At 42.7% G+C, this 17200-nt stretch overlaps 1 protein-coding gene across 4 annotated transcripts in view; it reads left to right on the forward strand.

The window, feature by feature from the left end:
* Positions 1 to 279: 279 nt before the first annotated feature.
* The window catches only part of Ark2n (arkadia (RNF111) N-terminal like PKA signaling regulator 2N), a 73669-nt gene continuing 56748 nt past the window's right edge, over positions 280 to 17200 (forward strand). For 2 of the 4 annotated variants that reach the window (XM_075968217.1, XM_075968219.1), the window contains exon 1: positions 770 to 1043. The gene's annotated coding sequence lies outside the window, so the exon portion shown is untranslated. Of the gene's footprint in view, positions 434 to 769; positions 1044 to 17200 lie in introns of those variants that run through there. The other 2 variants (XM_075968220.1, XM_075968218.1) reach the window with 2 other exon arrangements.

A 17200-nucleotide genomic window follows, 5' to 3' on the forward strand; every position in this document is an offset into this window, starting at 1 on the left:
GAGTTCTCTTCCCTTGCCAAGTGGAAACCCATCCTATTCTCTCTGGGTCCCGAGGCCCGCACGTGCCCTGCGCCCATTTTAAGGACAGGTTTGCCAAACTCACAGCGGAGTGTGTCACCCTTCCCAGGGCGCGCCAAACCCCGGAGTGACTCTGCAGAGGTGGAATTTTGGGCGTCGGAAGCGTGTGGGGGCCGAGCGGGGCCCCTGGAGGACGGTCCCGCCAGCAGGTGGCGCGCTAGCCGCCAGCCCCGCGCCGTTCCCGAGCCGAAACTTGAACAAGACGTTAGTGCGGGTGTCGGAGCCGAGCGGTTCCCGGAGCCGAGCTGTTGGCTCCCGTGGGAGAGGAGTGACCAGAGAAGGGAGCGGACACCCTGCCGGAGTGACTCTACGGTTCGGACATCGTGCGCTTCCTTCGGAAAAGCTTCGCGAGCGGGTGAGTAACTGGGGAGCGCTCGGGAAGCGGATTCCCGTGCTCTTAAGGCGTTGACCTTGGTTTGCATTGCCTGGCATTTTGGCTCATCGAGACCGACGTTTCTGGATGGAGGTGGCGGGCACAGCAGCAGGGGGTCCGCGCGAAAAGCCGGGAAAGCGGGCGCGCCGCAACCCGCGCTCACCGGAGGGCTGGCGCGCGTCCGTCCCCGTCGCCAGATGGCGCTGCGCGGCTTGCTCCCGGCCGCCCGCCAGGCACTACGAGTTCCCGCCGCCGCAGCGGCCGCTCTAGCCGGCCGGCGCTGCTCTGTGGTTCCGGGCGGAAGTGAGGCGCAGAGCGGAACGGCCTCTGGTGACATTTTCTTGGGGCGGCGCGGACGCCTGAAGGGAATTGGTTTTGGAGGCTGCGGAGGCGGCGAGCTTTACTCTGCCCCCTCCCCCCTGCCGGGCCTCCAGCCGCGCTCCTCTGCTCGCCGCTGGGAGTTGTCTGAGGAGGAAGGGGGCGGCAGGGCCGCCGCGGCCCGAGTCAGCGGCCCGTCTGCGTCGCCCGGGGTGGGCGCGTGCCCCGTCGGGGCGCGCGGGGCCCGCTAGGAGGCACGGACGGCGGGGCGCAGGTGAGGCACGGAGGGGCGCGGGGTAGCGGCCTCGGCCGCCGGGCGGAGGCTGCGTGCCGATCCTGCGAGGCGCTTGCGGAGGCTGAGGGGAGCTGGCCGGGCTGAGAGGGCTCTGCGGCGTCCGAGCGTAGGGTCGCGACGGCGGAGGCGCGGCCGGGACCCCTCGCTCGCCCCGCCGCGGGTGACCCTCGCGTCCTCTACCCGCCGAAGTGCCCTCCCCCCCCGGCCGCTGGCCCCGAGAGGACGGCGGCTTGGAGGGACCGCAGCCCCCAGGCCGCAGAGTTGGCTTGGAACAACTTTCCTGAGCCCGGGCCCGGGAGGAGCGGCGGAGGCAACAGCCCCGCCAGCTCGGCAGCGGACGCCGGCGGGGACCCGAACCGCGGAGAGCCCCCTCCGGCGGTGGCCTTGGGGGAGCGAGAAACGGCTTCCCTGGCTTGGTACCGGCCTCTGGCCGCTCCCGCGACTGGCGGTCCCCAGATGCCCCGAATCAGTGCGCATGGGTCTGCGACACCGACCTGCGAGTTTGTCAACTTTAGTTGAAGGCCAGCGCAGACGTCATCTGACGACCCCCGGATTAAGGACTCTTGCCTTCCCAGACTTCCCAGATTATTAGTCCTCCGCTTCCAGTATAATTTCTCACCGTTTACCTTAAAGCACTCAATTTTATAGCGTATTGTGTTTTTTTATGGAGCGGTCCGTCCCGTCCCCCTCCCCCATCCGATGGTATGCCATTCATTCTCACCTTTAACTACCCCGTCGTTATCACAACCTAGAGGCTCAGCGGTTGAAGGGATGGACCCGTGCAGCCTTTCCAGATCCTTTACGGACCGCTTAGGCAGTTTGTGCTTGCAGTTCTCCGTTTGCGCTTTTTTGTATCTGAGTCTTTGCATCCATTTGGGTGAAAGTCTTACTGATGACGCTTTGTAAAGGTTGAACTACTTAATTATTAATGCATCTGGCCGTTTGCTTAGGTTATTACTGTGTAGTATCGTTAGGCGCATGCTAACCGTTTGAATCACTCTTTTCTCCTCTGGGATATTTTAAGGATGTAAGCTATTAACCTTGTGATGTAGTTTTGCTGATTCTGGCGATCTGGATTTGTCCAGTAATCAGAGCCTTTTGGTTTAACTAGCAGTTTAGACTTACACTTGATGTGTATCTTCTGCTATCTTGAAGAATTATAGTAGTGACCTTTTTTTTCTTTCTGTTTTGGAGACCATATTTATATGCTAATACAATATTAAGTAGAGTGCATTGTGCATAGTAGATTGTCGATAAATGTGTAATTACTAATTAAATTGGAATTAAGGAAGCCAAATTGGACTTGACTTCAGTGACCCACATACTTTCAAAATAATTTGAATGAAATTTTAATTCATTTTTATTACATGAGAAAGAAAAATATTTTAACCTATAAATTGATTTTTTTTTTTTAGAGTGCTTCTCAGTGATGCTGTTGTTTTGGTTTTTCAAGACCCGGTTTCGCTATGTAGCTCTGGCTGTCTCTGTCTTCCAAGTGTTGGGATTAGAGGCATATGCCACCACTACTGTGTAATATTGTATTCTTAATATGATAGCCTACACTCTGTTTCTGTCTCATCCCCTGGCAAACACCGAGAGTGTGTGTGTGTGACAGGATCTTGTGTAACACAGGCTGTATTTTTTTTTTTTCGAGACAGGGTTTCTCCGTAGCTTTTTTGGTTTCTGTCCTGGAACTAGCTCTTCTAGAGCAGGCTGGCCTCGAACTCACAGAGATCCGCCTGCCTCTGCCGAGTGCTGGGATTAAAGGCGTGCGCCATCACTGCCCGGCCACAGGCTGGTTTTGAACTCCTGATTCTTCTTCTACCTTCCAAATGCTAGGGTTCGTCACCCTGCCCTGCTTCATGTTAACGTAGGTGTAAACACCAAAGTAAATGTATGAAATCTGAAAGATGAGAGGATGGAGTCTGGCAGACTTTTTAGAGTCTCACCTTGTAGCTCAGGCCAGTCTCAGTCCTCTTGCCTCAGCCTCCTGAGTGCTCGAATTTCTTTTCGATTTGAATGAAAGTTTTATGTTTGGGTGATGCATCGTTTCATTAAGTGGAGGTCAGAGGAGTCTGTGGGAGTTGGTTCTTTCCCAAGGATTGCTGGGAAGTCTCTTTAACCTGCAGAGCCATCTTGCAGGCTCCATAAGTAAGATTCTTAATGGGACGCACCTCAACTTTGTGGAAAGAGGATTGGATTTTGGAACAAGAAACTTGTCCATCATTTGCTTCATATTAAGTTCACAATTCAGCTTGTTCAACCTTTTTTGCTGTGTATGTGACAGGGAGGGGCAGGGTCCAGACTGGCCATGAATTTGTGGCAGTTCCTCTTCCTCTGCCTCTGAAGTGCTAGGATTGCAGGCATGTGCCATTGCTCTTGGCATTGTTCACTCTTCATGCATTCGTATGAGACTGTTTTATGTGACTAATTCAAGCCCTACATGATAAAGATAAGTTTAACTTTGAAATATAATGCAGTTCTGCTGGAGCTCTGTGCTCAGTGTATGGCCTTTAAAGAATTTGCTCATAGTATTTGTGTTGACATTGATACTTCTGAATTTCTTTATATTTATATTTCTGGTATTGATACTTTAAATCTCTTTACTGAGCCAAGTGTGATGACTTAATGCCTGTAATCCGAACTGAGGCAAGAAGATTGCTTTGAGTTCAAGGCCAACATGGGAGACACAGTGAGATTCAGGACTGCCTGGGTTATAGTGTGGGACTGAACTTCAAAAATAAATCTGTTTACCACATAACTAATAATTTCTGTGAGCTTGTGTAGTTACTCATTATTCAAGAAATTGTTTTGCTGGGATCCCTAACTGTACAGTTTTGCTCCAACATGTGCATAAATATACAGGCTGGATGGACAAGTTGAGCGTTTTTCTCCCATTTTAAAGCTTGGATATAGTAGCAAACCAATCCTTATTTTGGTAATTTTAATAATTATCTCAGACTTTTATTTTCCTGCGTGTAACTAGGCATACACTTGAAACTCTGCAAAAGCTAAAAATATATTGTTAATGTGTGTTCTCTTGAAGCATACTGATTTTAGTATATTACTTTCTTATTTTATAAATTTGTTTTTTGAGACAAGGTTTCTTTATATAGCTGTGGCTGGTCTAGAATTCACTATGTAGACACCAGGCTGGCTTTGAATTCATAGAGATCTACCTGACTCTGTCTCCTGACCACACCCAGTGATTTATACTACTTTAATAAAGATTTAGGGCTCAGTTTTTTTTTGTTAACTATAATTATGTAGACAAAATGAAATAGAGATAATAACATGAGTAAAATGGTGATATCTAGAGAGATATGGAGAAAAAGAAAATATTCATGTGGAACGTACGTGTGTGTGTGTGTGTGTGTGTGTGTGTGAGAGAGAGAGAGAGAGAGAGAGAGAGACAGAGACAGAGACAGAGAGAGAAAAAAATCCACTTTGTAATCTTGGCTGACCTGCTTCTGCCTTCCCAGTGCTGGGATTAAAGGTATGTACCGCCACTCTCTGGCCTTACATGTCACCTCTTTATCCTTAGCCTGAAACTTTTGATTGTTAGCGCGTGCCAGCAGTTCCATAGAGCTTGTGATGGAACAAGCTCAAGAAGCCTCAAGTTTTTTGTACTTAAAAGTCTGAGATAAGTTTCCAGAAAAGCTTCCTAAAAGGGACCAGCCTAAGTGGAATCATGATTATCAAATTCTGAGTTGCTCAGTGTAGCCAGAGCCTTGAACAGAGGGGTGGCTGTGGTAAATAGAGATAGGGCCAAGTTGTGAAGGTTTCTTAGTTTGCTAATGGGTTGTGAATTTTCCTTTAAGATGTCCCTTCCCACCTCAGTTGTAATAAAAACTCAATTAAAGACAGAGTCATCTAGCCCAGGCTGGCCTGGGATTTGTGATCCTCTACTTAGTGTTCAGAGTGTGGGAATTACTGGTAGAAACTACTATACGTCTGATGAAGTAGGAATTCTTTGGTGTATTTATTTTTCCTTTCTGTTTCCTTGTGTGTCATAGTGCTTGAATGGAAAGCAGGGACAACCATGTTGGTTGGTTCCAGGGATGAAATTCTTCAGGATTGGTACCAAGTTCCTTTACCCACTAAGCCTTCTTACTAGCCTAGGAAGTCTTTGGTCTTGTTTTCAGTTTTCTCCCCAGTGCTGGGGATTGAACCCAGGTATTGTGTATGCTAGGAAAGCAAACTGTCACTGAGCTCTCACTGCCCTGCTCCTACTAAATTTGCTTTGATCCTTGATTATCAGGCTAAAGAAATTTGATAGATTTTTTTAATTTAAAAACTTTTTTAGCTCTTTACTTTGTGTGTGTGTGTCTGTCTGTCTGTCTGTCTGTGTCTGACGAGTGGGGAGGTAAGAATCTGTTCTTTCCTTCTACCATGTGAGCTCCTGGATCACAGTCAGGTTGTCAGGTTTGGTTGCTGTATTAGTCACTGTTCTATTGGTGTGAAGAGACATCATGACGAAGGCAGTTTATAGAGGAAAGCAGTGTTTAATGGAGACTTGCTTACAGTTTCAGAGGGAAGTCCATGATCATCATAATGGGGAGCATGGTGGAAGGCAGGCAGGCTCTGGAGCAGTGGCTAAGATAGTGCATCCTGATTTACAAGCAGGAGCCAGAGAAGGGGACGGGAGATTGGGACTGGTGCTGGCCTTGGCTTTTGAAACCTCAAAACCCACTCCCAGTGACACACCTGCCCCAACAAGACCACAGCTTTTAATCCTTCCCCAGACAGTTTCACCAACTAGGTACCAAGTGATCAGTATATGAGCGTTGGGGTCGCTACCACAGGGACAGAGTGTCTGCTGAGCTGACGCCCTGGCCCTGGTAGTTATTTTTTCTTTAGTTGCTTTGAATTTGACTGTTGTCATGAAACTTTATAAAAAGTTTTTGTTAGTCTTTGTCTTTTAAATATACCTACTTTAATTCTTTCAGAACTCATTACTGAACTTAAGGGAAGTGTGGGCAGCATCTCAGAAGAGTGGGATTGCTGTTCATTCGGGTTTCACACTCAGCCTACAGGGCCTTGTAAAAGGAAGGAACAGGGCGAGCTAAGAAACTATCTTCTTTTCAGTGTTTCTGCACTACTAGAAGAGGAAACATGAGAAACATATACATACGTACACACATGTATGCATACACACATATGTACAGACTTTTTGAGAAGTAGTAAGAGCAGCTGACAGTTTCTAATGTGATTTTAAAATACTTTAGCCTATATGACAGATTTGGTCAGTTCTATTCAGGGATTTCTGGATTTGATTTGGCTTCTGTAAATGTAACTCTGTTCTTTTTCATGTCTTTATTTAAAATAAGGAATTTGTCTTTACTCAGCCAATAGGTAGGTATTGTAGATTCATAAAGTATGAACCTGGCTTTATTTACACATTTACCTGAAATTTTTTTCATAGTTATTAGATGAAGATTAATGAAAAGTAAGTCTTATCAGCAAATCCTACTTGGTGTGAATATGGGTGAATTTTACAAAGCAGTTAACTTAAAACCCCATTTACTGAATGCTGAAGTGCTGGTGGGGATGGGTATGTAGATAAAGAAATTGTTTCTAGCTAATGAAATGATTCTAGTGAACCAGATGATTCCTAAGTCCCCTTCCTGCCTTAGAATGTGAGCAGAGGAAGTATACTGTAAGGGGCAGCACTCACAGCAATTGTAGGCCAAAGCTGTTCTTTCCCTCTCTGAGCCAGTCTTCAGTAGGGTGTTGAAAGCAGCATCTTTCTTAGAGACCCTAAGCTTTAAACAAATGACTGGGTACCTTTTTAAATGTACAGCCAGTTGCTGTGCAAACTGCATTTCCTCCACCTGAATTCAGGTCTGTGTATTAATTAATTAGTTTAGGTGGTTGTTCAAAGAGCATCAATGGTAAACCTGTTAATATTTTGGAGTAGCTATATTAATTTGGAGGGGGGCAGTTTGAGACAAGGTTTCTCTGGTAACAGCCCTGAACGTCCTGGAACTCACTTCATAGACCAGGCTGGCCTTGAACTCACAGAGATCCGCCTTAGTTAAAGGCACGTGCCACTATGCCCACTGCTGTATTGAAAAATTTAAAAATGATTTTATTATTCTTTTTATATGTATGTGTGTGTTTATTTGTGTAAATGTGTGCCGCCAGTTTGTATTTTCTCAAGGAGGACCAGAAGAAGGTGTTGGGTTTGCTGGAATTGAAGCTATAGGCAGTTGTAAAATGCCACGTGGGTGCTGGGGGCTGAACTGGAGTCCTGTGGAAGAGCAGTCAGCACTCTGAGCTGCGGAGCCATCCCTCCAGCCCTGGAGCCCTGGAGCAGCTGTTTCTAAGAATGCGTTTAGAATTGTGGTTAGTCAGTAAATTGAGTGTTTATTGGCATGGCTGACATTATAGAACTAAGATCACTGACATTAGAATTTTTTTGTAAATGGAGTTGTCAGATTTTTAGAAACTATTTATTTATTTATTTATTTATTTATTTATTTATTTATTTATTTATTTATTATGTATTCAACATTCTGCCTCCATGTATGCCCACATGCCAGAAGAGGGCACCAGATCTCATTACAGATGGTTGTAAGCCACCATGTGGTTGCTGGTAATTGAACTCAGAACCTCTGGAAGAACAGCCATCGCTCTTAATCATTGAGCCATCTCTCCAGCCCCTAGAAATAACTTAATGATGTTTAGATTCAGTATTTTGTTAGCTGCTTTAAAATTAGATAAAGGTATTAGGGATAGAGAAGTTGGGTGTGGAGTATAAAACTCTAGGAGAACAAGGTTGTTTTCCTTTCCGTGTTAAGAACAAAATCCTCATCTAGTTGATTTTAAAGTGTGTTTTCTGACTGCCTTAGTTTTTTTAAAATAAATTTTTTATTGATATTTATTGAGCTCTACATTTTTCTCTGCTCCCCTCCCTGCCATTCCCCTCCCCCCTTCAATCCTCCCCCAGTGTCCCCATGCTCCCAATTTACCCAGGAGATCTTGTCTTTTTCTACTTTCTACTTCCCATGTAGATTAGATCTCTCTTAGTGCCCGCGTTGTTGTCTAAATTCTCTGGGATTGTGGTTTGTAGGCTTTCTTTGCTTTATGTTTAAAAACCACCCATGAATGACTTCATGTGATAATTGTCTTTTTGTGTCTGGGTTACCTCACTCAAAATAATGTTTTCTAGCTCCATCCATTTTCCTGCAAAATTCCAGCTGTTGTTATTTTTTTCTGCATTGTGTAAATGTACCAGTTTTTCCTTATCCATTCTTCAGTCGAGGGGCATTTAGGTTGTTTCCAGGTTCTGGCTATGACAAACAAAGCTGCTATGAACATAGTTGAGCACATGTCCTTGTGGCACGATTGAGCATCCTTTGGATATATACCCAAAAGTGGTATTACTGGGTCGTGAGGAAAGTTGTTTCCTAATTTTCTGAGAAATTGCCACACTGACATCCAAAGGGGTTGTACCAGCTTGCATTCCTACCAGCAGTGCAGAAGTGTTCCCTTTTCCCCACAACCTCTCCAGCATAAGTTGTCATCAGTGTTTTTGATCTTGGCCATTATTACAGGTGTAAGATGGAATCTCAGAGTTGTTTTGATTTGCACTTCTGTGATGACTAAGGATGTTGAACATTTCCTTAAGTGTCTTTCAGCCATTTTAGATTCCTCTGTTGAGAGTTCGCTGTTTAGGTCTGTACTCCATTTTTTTTTTAATTGGATTATGTGTTCTTTTGGTGTCCAATTTCTTGAGTTCTTCGTATATTTTGGAGATGAGACCTCTGTACAGGAGGTCCCATTTATTAATTGTTTCTCTCAGTGTCTGTGCTGCTGGGGTTCTATTTAGGAAGTGGTTCCCTGTGCCAATGCGTTCAAGTGTACTTCCCACTTTCTCTTCTATACGGTTCAGTATGGCTGGCTTTATGTTGAGGTGTCTTAGTTTTATCCTAGTATAGAAACTTTTTTTGTGTGCCAAGTATTGTACACACCTGTAATCCCATTACTTGGAAGATAGAAGTTTGAGAGTTTAAGGTCATCCTCAGTTGCTAGGTGAGTTTGAGCCAGCTTTGTGTTTGTGAGACCCTGCTCCCCCTAACAAATAAAGAGGCTGTGAGGTGGCTCAGAAGATAGAGGCTCCAATCATGACACTTGACTATCTGAGTTTGATCCCGGGGACTCACATGGTGAAAGGAGAGAATGTACTCCGGCGAGTTGTCTTCTGACTGCCTGTGAGCATGTAGATGCTGTGGTGCTCAAACCCACACATGCACAGCATAAAGTAAAACAGGGTTTATTGAGGAAGGTTGGGTGTTTTTGTTTTGTGTTATTTTCATATAGGATCTCACTTTGTACCCCCCAAGCTGGCCTTGAACTCCAGGCAGTCTGCTGCATCAGGGATACTAGAATACTGGAATGAATCACCATGCGCATCTGATAAAAAGGATTAATTTTTTTTAAATGAATGTGTGTGTGTGTGTGTGTGGTGTCTAAAATAGCTCAGGATGAACTCTAACTATAGAACTGAAGCTAGTCTTGAATTTATGATCTTCCAGCCTCTACTCCCAAGTGCTTGATTTATAGGCCTGCACTTCCATTCCTAGGTGAGAGGCATATTCTTCTTATTTTTTTTCTGAGGTGAAGTCACACTATGTAGCCTTTGCTGACCTGGAACTTTCTTTGCAGCTTTCCTAGTGCTAAAAGGTGTCTGCCACCATGCCTTTAGTTTTTACTTTAAAAGAAATTTTAATTACTTTTTAAAAAATATATGTGTGCGTGAATGTAAGGTATGTAAGTGCAGTTGCCTGAGGTCAGAAGAGGTTGCTGCGTGCCCTAGAACTTGAGCTGGAGGTAGTTGTGAGCATCCTGATAATAGGTGCTGGAACCAAACTCTGTGCAAGAGCCCTAACCACTGTGCCATCTCTCCAACACCAAGAAGCGTATTCTTAAATCGCATTTAATCATCAAGTATTGTTTGTTTTTCCCTGCTGCAAATACAGAACAACTTGCTATTAGCCTGATTTTTGGCAGCATTTTTTTCATTTCTCTTAGGGACCTGAGGCCCAGCATAAGTGCTTATATGGTGACCCATCTTTTTGAACCATCTTCTGGCAAAGCTAGAAAATGGCAAGAGCAAAAATCTTAAATCAAGAAATGTAAAGCTTGTGTCTTAAATTATTTTTGATTTATGGTAATGGTGCTTTAGAATGAGTGCTTTAGGATTTCTCTCATCAGCTGCAGTGCCTTTTGCAGTTGGTAACTTCCTTCGCCTCCTACCTGATGCTGGTTTGTTCACAGTCCTGGTGGAGGGCCAGGTACATGCTAGAAGCGGTAGTATCTACAGTAGAAAGTGATTTGAGCAGCTATTATCACTCTTGACCTATTTATAGGGCTTGTGTCAGTGGAGAAAAGGTTGGCTGGCAGGCATGAAAAGTTGCCTTCGTGGTTGCTGTCTGACAGTTTATATTTCCAGGCTTGTTAGGGCAGATCCAGCATGTTACTGATAACTCCATTCATCTTTATTAATTTTAGTGTTTCTTTTATGTACTCCAGCCATTTGGCACTCATTTCCCAGTCACCTTCACCCTCACAGTAAGAAAGACCAAACAACTGTTAATCACAGTGAAGGATAAGTTTAATACTTTCTAGTGTCATATGGGAGCATTCAGGGTTCTTCATTATTTCATAAGCATATTGTTATTTAGACCAAGTGCCAAATGCAGTCTTCGTATTGTAGTACTCTCTAGTTCCTCTCTTTTTCTTTACACATCATTTCTGAAGAAACTGAAACTTCCCTGTAGTCTGAATTTGTTGGTTCTATTCCTGAACTGGTGGTAAGCATGCTCTTCTGGCTTGTGCGTTGCTAACTGATGTCTTCTGTTTAGAGAGCAGATCTGGTTCAGTTTCTGTGATGTATAGTCTTTGTCAGTTTTTTTTTCTTGGATGGCTAGGAGACTTTATAGTTAACGTTGAGTTAACTACACTGCTCTAAATGACCTAGAACTTGCTATGTAGTTAGGTTAGTCTTTTGGCTCTTGGTTCCAGCTATTAGAGAAATATGTGTATAAGACAGAGGACAGTGTGTAGGAATCAGGTCTTTTCCTCCATTCTCTGGGCCCAAGAGATCAAACTTAGATTTCCAAGCTTGGCAATAGGTGTCTTCACCTGCTGAGCCATCTTGCCATCCCAAAGGTGTTTGTTTTTGTTTATATTTTTATACCATTTTTTCAGTATAGTATTAAAGTATGCAAGGGATTAATTTTCCCCAATCAGTTAAGACAGTGGTGGTTTTATGTTTTTACAGGAATGTTATCAAAAACAGTATTTACAGTCATAAAGTAGTATAGTATTTGTTTATAGTAATAGTCTGTACTAATTGGGCCATAAATCTAGACAAGGGTATTACATACTGCTTACACATCCTGTAGCTGCTGTTTTGAAAAAGTAATTTATTTCTAAAGCCTTGTGTTGTTATGTTATAGGAAAGTCAGTGCTCAGAGAAAATAAGCCAGAATATTAAGATTCTATTTTAATACTTTAAAAAGGGTATTTTAAGAATATATTTTTATTTATATGTATGCGTGTTTGCCTGCTTGTCTGTGTGCAGTGTGTGTGCACATGTGCATGTGTGAATGTATGTATGTAGGTGCTTTGGGGGCCAGGAGAGGGCATGGGAACCCCTTGGGACTGGCGTTACAGTTGGTCAAGAGCTGCTTAATGTAGGTGCTGGGGACTGAACCCAGGTTCTCTGCAAGACCAGCAAATGCTCTTACCCACTGAGTTCCCTCTCCATACCCATTAGTACTTTTGTGTGTGCTCAAACAAGCTCTCCTGTAGCCCAGGCTGGCCTTAAGCTCCTGATCTTTCTGCCTCTATAGATATGTACCACCATGCCAAGTCTCTGTCTTGGTAAAAGAACCCAGGGCATGTTAGGCAAGCACTCTCTACCAGCTGAGCCCTATCCCCAATTCTTGCCTCCGCCTCTTGACTATGTCCTGCCATGATGCTCAGTTGCACTAGTTTTCCATTTGTTTTATATATTAAGAGTGTGAATGAGAGAAGTCATTTAGTGCATTTGATGAAAGCCTTTTGTTATGGTCTTAATTTTTGTCATCCCCAATTTTTTATGTTGAAGTCTTAACCCCCAATGCTGATATTAGAAAGGTGAGGCCTCTGGGAAGTGATTAGGTCATGAGGGATCAGCTAGAATGAGTGGGATTAGTGCCTTTATAAAGAGGCCAGAGAAAGATTAGATGAGATCAGGGGTGTTTAGAATAGATTGGCTATGGGCATTGGAGAAGTGCAGATTGCTTGCTCCCTCCACCACTGAGGATTCAGGAGGAACATTTTGTGAGCCAGGAAACAGACCCTCGCTAGATATTAGATCTGCCAGAATTATCAGAACCTTGATACTGGGCTTTCTAGCTGCTATAACTGGGAGAAATGCTCTGCTGTTTAAGCCATCTAGTCTGATATGTTATAGAGACGGCTTGGATGTACTAAGGAAACCTTTCTTCAAGAAATATTTAAAGAAAACTCTGTTGTGTGTGTATGTATGTGTTTATACACATGTATGTACATATAGGGTGTGTGTGCCTGTGAGCATGCGTACTCCAGTCGACAGTATGCTTGTGGAGGTCAAGACAGCTTTGTGGAGTCGGGGTCTGGGATTGAACTCGGGTGGTCAGGTGTGTGTAGTAAGCACCTTTGCTTACTGAACCATCCCGCCTGCCTAAGGAAACTTTTAAGAATAAATTTAAATTGGACTGAAAATTTAAGAAGGAACCACCTTTAGAAAGAACTAGTTTTAAGCCAGGTAGTGGTGGCCCATACCTTAGATTCCACTTGAGTGGGGGTGGGCAGAGGCAGGTGGAGCTCTGAGTTTAAGGTCAGCCTGCTTTTCAGAGCAAGTTCCAGGACAAACAGGGCCACACAGAGAAACCCTGTCTTGAAATACAAAAAAAAAAAAAAAAAAAAAAAACTAAACAAAGAAAGAGCTAGTTTTAAGCTAGCAAAGTTTAAAACACTACATCATAAAAGATTTTGGAGCCTCAAAAATGAATTCAATGTTGAAAATAAGATTTCAGCAATCCATGTTTGTGAGCCATTAGAAAACCTTATTTTTTTTGTATTACTCTTCTTGCTGTATAGTGCTGGGGATTGAATACAAGACTTTGTACATACCATCTAAATATTCTATCAATAAGCCATATTCCCAGCTCTTCAGATTTTATTTAATTTTTTTTCTTACATTGTGTGTCTGTGTCTTTCGATCTGTGAAAGCATGCCATGACACTAATGAGGAGGTCAAAGGACAGTTTGGGAGTCAGTTTTCCCCTTATACCTTGTGGAATCTGGGTATGAAACTCAGATAGTCTGACTCAGTGGCAGGCAACTTTACCTTATCTTACTGGCTCTTAAATTTTGTTTTATTTGGAAACATATAGAGAAACTGTAGGTCTGGGTAAATGTTGTGTACACAGCTTTTTCTGGGAAGATGATACCCATACATCTACTTAGCCCAGATAGGGAATTCATGACAGAACAAAGTATGGATACCACCAAAGTACAACTTGGTGAATCATGAATTTTATTGGGGTCGCTTATAGGAGTATAGAGAATGATTACTTAAAGAAGCAGAAATAACTGTTTGGTGGTGGCACATGCCTTTAATCCCAGCACTCAGGAGTCAGAGGCGGGAGGATCTCTGAGTTTGAGGCCAGCTTGGTCTTTAGAGTGAGTTCCAGGACAGTCAGGGCCACACAGAGAAATCCTGTATTGAAAAACAAACAAACAAACAAACAGAAAGACAGAAAGAAAGAAAACAAGCAGAAATTACCCAAAGATAGCTGCATCACCAAAGCTCATCTAACACAAAAGCTGGGAACCTGGAGCACACTGCACAGCCTGCAAGCAGCTCAACAGGTTGGGCAGTGTCCTTTCCAAGTGCCTCAGGTGTCCTAACCTCTTACAGGCAGCTCAGCTGGTTTCTGCTTCCTCCAGGCAGTTGATCTGGTCTCAGCTTTTACTGCTTATTCTGGCAAGGAGGAACTAGGGAATCTGGTTGGTTTTAGGGACTTCCTGAAGCTGTTTTGAGTTGCTGCTTAAGGTGCTTCCTTGCAGGATGAAATGTTTCAATCTCAGAGGAAACTGTTACAAAACAAAAAAGAGCAGTCAGTCCTCTTTAGTCTTTTAAGTATATCTACTATACTTAGGTGAAGTGTAGATATTTTCTTACACAAAAGATGTGTTCTGTATTTGTGGACATCCATACTCTAAATAGTGACCTTCAAATAAGTTAGAAAAGCTTATTTTGTGTGTGTGTGTGTTGGGTATTTTGCATGCATGTATGTTTGTACATTACATGTTTATGTGTTCTAGAACAGGAGTTTGTATCCCCTGGAATTAGTTACAGATAGTTTTCAGCTGCTATGCAGATGCTGGGAATCGAACCTGGGTCCCCTGAAAGAGCAACCAGTGTTCTTAATTGCTGAGCCATCTCCTCAGTCTTTGGGTGTACTTCTGGCAATTTGTTAGGTTCTTGCCCCCCCCCCCCCCGTGTGTGTGTGTGTGTGTGTGTGTGTGTGTGTGTGTGTGTGTGTGTAGGGGTTGAGAATTTATACAAAATAACCCTTGGCTTACTTATTTATTTAAGACAGGATCTTGTTTTAAAACTCTGGCTGGCCTTGAACTTCTCATCTTCCTGCTTTAGTTTCTTAAAGGAGTCTGTGGCTGAAGGAAGTTTCATTCTAAAGAACTCTGTTTTAAGCCTTGTGGAATGTAGTTGTGTATTTGTCATCTTCAGGGAAAGTTGATGCAGAAGTCTTGTGAGTTGAAGGCCAACCTGAATAATTGAACCAAACCCTGTCTCAAAATAAAATTAAAAAGGGATTGGTAACGTAGCCCAGTGGTACAACACTTGCCTGGCATGCATGAGTGAGTCTTTGTTTCAGTCCTCAGTAATATAAAAACTTTTATTAATTTCATTTGAAGCAGAGTTGGGTTAATTAAACATTTTTTCTTTCCTTTTTTTACTATGTAGCCCTAGCTGGCCTAGAACTTGATATGTATGTAGACCATATGGCCTGGTACTAGGTGGATCCATTTCTACCTCTGCTTCTGGAGTTCTGGGAATAAAGGTGTGTGCCACCATGCTTTGCTCTATTATGACTGTTTTAACACTGATCCTACCCCAGAAGGTTAAGAGTAAGAGAAGCACTGAGCAAGAAGACAGATAAACCCAGGGTGTGTTGAGTGTGGGCTTCTCATAGAAGAGTAGACTTATTTTTGAGACAGGGTATATTATAGGCATGCCCTAACATACTCAGTTTATGTGGTGCTGGACATCAAACCCGGAGCTTTGTGTATGGGATGCAAGCACTATACCAAGTGAGCTCCAGCCCTAGCCTGAGCCCAAAATTCTTGTCTTTAAAGCATTACAGTCTAATTCATCTTTTGTAGAAGTCCAGATGTTTAGAATGCTTGTGTTTGGTTACAGGAGGGTGCTAGTGTAGCATGGTTCAGGCTTGAATGAAGCAGGGTAGAAATTCAGAAAGTATTCTAAATATATCTTTCTAAATATATCTTGGCCATTGACCTACATATTCTTTTCTTAGAAATGAGTATTTATTTCAGGTTAGTTATGATCAGTAATAAGAATAAATGGATCTCAAAACCCAAATGGAGTTATTTAAAGATAGTTGTCAGTGTAGGTACATTTTGTTTTTTATGTGGTAGACATTAAATCTAAGATATCATGCTCTTCTACAGGGAATCTACTACACTTGAAGCCCCATATTACAACTTTTTAAAAAGCATAAAAATAAGGAACAATGTATCATCATTTTAAATAGAAAAACTGTGTGTGGTGTATCTCTAATCCCAGCACACTAGGAAGGTAGAGGCGAGAAGACTAATAGTTGAAACTAACCTTTAGTTCAAGGCCAGTCTGGGATACATACAACTCTGTCTCAAAATGAGTCCTTAAATCCAAATCAGCAACAAATTGTCAAAAACTAGCCATGAATTTGTGATCCTTTTGCTATAACTTTCACAGTGTTGGGGTTTATAAAGACTTGTGCCACCCTAGCTTGGAAGTATCTTGAATATTGATTCCATTTTCTGTATACCTGCAGGACTTTTCAGAGAATTTGTTTTTCTTTATTTATGAATTTACCAGTTTTGTAGAGGAAGTGGATACATGGTAGGCTTCACATATTATTCTAGAATTGGAACTCATAGTACTAATCTTTTAAAAAAGTTTTTTAAATGTCATCAAGATGTCTACCATACTATATAATTTACCATTCTAAACATTAAAAAATATATGAGTATTGATATTATATATCTGATCTCTAAGAACTTTTCAATTAAAATTTTTATTTAGTTTGTGTTGGGGCATGGACTTGTGAAAGTCAACGGAAAACTTGCTGGAGTTGTTCCTGGGGCTCAAACGCAGGAAGTTTGGTAGCAGGCTTATTTGAGACATCTTACCAGTTCTTGCATTTCTATGATGTCAGGCTCTGGGTATTAAGTAGGTTTTTGTTGTTTTGTTTGTTTGGTCTATTTTGATTTTATCTTTTTTTTTGTCTTCTCCCTCCTTTTTCATTTTTCTTCCCTTATACAGGTTTAAAGAAACTGTAGAATAGTTCTTTGGGAGTTTGAATATGTGTTTGTAATTTGATTTGATATTCTGTGAATTGATTCTGTTTCTGTGTGAACCCAGAGCCTCACACATTGGTGGTAAGAACTCTTATCACTGAGCTACATCTCCAGTTTTGTTTAAAGATGGTGTCTTTTTTGTAGCCTGGTCTTCAGTTTTTGGTCCTCCTTTCCCAGCCTCCCAGCACAAGGATTATAGGCCCATGTTACCATGCCTGGTTTCCTTTGTATGTTTTTAAATTCCCTTGTTAGAAGTTCCTACTTGGTTAAACTTGGGTAGTGAAAACCCTAAGTTGGCAATCTTTTGCTTGCTTTTCTGCTTGCTTTTTCAGGATTTCTTTTTATTTATTTATTTATTAATTTTTTTTTTTTTTTTTGCTTTTTCGAGACAGGGTTTCTCTGTAGCTTTGGAGCCTGTCCTGGAACTAGCTCTGTAGACCAGGCTGGTCTCGAACTCACAGAGATCCGCCTGCCTCTGCCTCCCGAGTGCT

This window comes from Microtus pennsylvanicus, chromosome 4 (genome assembly GCF_037038515.1).
Source record: "Microtus pennsylvanicus isolate mMicPen1 chromosome 4, mMicPen1.hap1, whole genome shotgun sequence".
NCBI lineage: Eukaryota > Metazoa > Chordata > Mammalia > Rodentia > Cricetidae > Microtus > Microtus pennsylvanicus.